The following is a 2,500-nucleotide window of genomic DNA, read 5'->3' as shown; positions in this document are numbered from 1 at the left end:
ACCAATCTGAACAATAACTCGATCTACAGACAATCGTTACGGATAATTTAACGATCTCGTTATTTAGTATATATAGTGTTTCAACGGCATTTTATTCTCACGAAATTTTGGTTGGTTTGTCCAGTAGCTACAACAACAACAACAACAATACTTTATTTCACCCCATAGTTACAATAAACTAATAACAATTATACAATAATTATACGATAATAACATATTGTATATCATATTTCGTTTGTTTAATGACTTCATAACATGTGTATGTATATATTCCGTAAATTCGTGAGATCTCCAAATAAACCTGATGCAAGCTGGAGCAGGCTGGTGCAGGCTGATTCAGGCTGGTATTAGTTAGTGTTCCCGATTAGCGGTCTACCTACAGTGGACTGCTATAACATTACGACACTCAAATAAAGTTTTTGTTATTATATACAAAAGCTCATGTGCCTCATATTATAAGGCCCCGCTATACAGCTCGCTAAATTTAAAATTCCAATAAAACATCTAGCAAGTTTTTCCTGTCGTTTCTGTTACATAAACTTATAAAACTGTTTGAATCTTGTAAGCAACTATTTCAAACAGCCAAGAAGATTTAGTTTTTCGGATTTTGACACGTCAATCTTTGTGGCATTTGAACCTTGACCGCTGGACTTCGACTAGTTTCCTTGTCCGCGCGCCGGATTAACCTCCGAGATATAATAAATATCTTACTAACATCTTTTTCTCGGTCCGTACTGCAGGTTACGGATCCTCGTTTCCTCGTTTTTTTCCCCGTTGATTTATGGCCAAAGCGCGAAGAAAATCAACAGGAAAAAACTTGCATGGTTACTAAGAGGTACATATCGTACACACAAGAAGTCCTAAACTACACAGTAATTCTTAAAAAAAAAAAAACATTAAGTAACCATTGATAGCTAAAATACATGATCAATTCCAATTTTACATAAAATACATTCTGAAGAATTATTATCTACTATACTTTCATTGATTTATTTTTCTAATACTTCTTTTAAAAGCATCTACTCATATATAGGGCTTGGTTCTTATTTGATAGCGGGTAACTTGGACCACAGGTGAGGCCCGAATATCGTAATTAATGCATGGTTCCCATAACGTACTGTCAGTGCAAATCTTGGAATGACAAAATCGGCGTTTCTAAAATTATACTTAGTTGAGGGTCTTGAAAATAAGTTGACCAGTGAGGCAGTGTGGCCCAGTGGTTAGGGCGCTTGCCTTGAGATCCGGAGATCCCGAGTTCAAGACCCGCTCTGACCACTCGTTGAATTTGATCCTGGTAGTCCCTGGTTCAACTTCCCAGTTGCATTTGTAAATAGCCAACTGGTTTGCCACCGGCCAGTTGGGATTCTTAACAGTTGTTGTTGTTCTGTTTCGTTGTTTCGTTGTGTTTCATTGGCCCTGAAAAGCCCCTATGGGGAGCGGTCAATTAAGTATGTATGTATGTATGTATGTATGTATGTATGTATGTATGTATGTATGTATGTATGGTAATGTCCTGAAGCCTTTTACAATAGAGAGTAAATTATTGTAAGATGTACTTCAGTTACAGTCAACCCTGAGGCCCCTCTCGTTGGCTCGTTCTAATTTTCTCTTAACTCGGAGGCCTTCCAAAAATGTCACGATAAACTACGGTATGTTAGGTCAGGCAAAATGTTTTCTTATATAAACGCAATTTCGCTGTTGTTAGAATTAAATTCCTTAATCTCATCAAAACCCCAATAAGTTTACTAACTCTGGTACGTAACGGGATGTAAGATATGTGCTCAGAGAAACTTTAATGGTCATCTATCATAACTCGAAGGAGTTTTAGGTTTTCCTTGAAATAATGTTATTGCTTATGTCAACTGATTTAACAGTTGTGTTGGACTTATTATTTATTGATCATGGCCTGATATTTCCTTGTATTGAATTCAAAAAAATTGTCATCATACCGCTTACAAGTTTTCCATCACTATTGATGTTACTCATAACCTTTTCTGCCAGTTCTGCGTTACCTTATCCATGCAACACACGGAAGATGTTAGGCCCTGAAGCTTATTATTATAACTCCCGAAGGTATAAAACGCATTGCGTACAACATTACTTTCGTCTTATACTGAAACTGAATTAGTGGCTATAAATGTCAATCTTAATGTTGATTAAAATGCTTGCCAATTTAACGAAACCGTCTGCTGGAGCTTTGCCGCCAACCAGTCGGCCAGAAACCAGGATTAAGTAAGCTATATTTGTCCAATGTGGGAAGAGGAAAAGTATCAGTGTTTACTCTACAACTCAATTATTCTCTTTTCGGTACCATTATCATATAGATGCTAACCGCCGTAGAGAATATTACTTCTGTTGAATTAAATTGAAGGACGGCAACATCTCGAGGAAATTTGTATAAAGGTAAGGGTCATTTTTGTTTCTGTTCCAGTTTTTCTTCTTATCTCCTCTAGAGATTTCCTTCAGTCTTCATTGTTTGACAAATGAACGTTTGATCGTT

The sequence above is a fragment of the Montipora capricornis genome, chromosome 8, assembly GCF_036669925.1.
Source record: "Montipora capricornis isolate CH-2021 chromosome 8, ASM3666992v2, whole genome shotgun sequence".
Taxonomy (NCBI): domain Eukaryota; kingdom Metazoa; phylum Cnidaria; class Anthozoa; order Scleractinia; family Acroporidae; genus Montipora; species Montipora capricornis.
Note: the sequence above shows the minus strand (reverse complement) of the source record.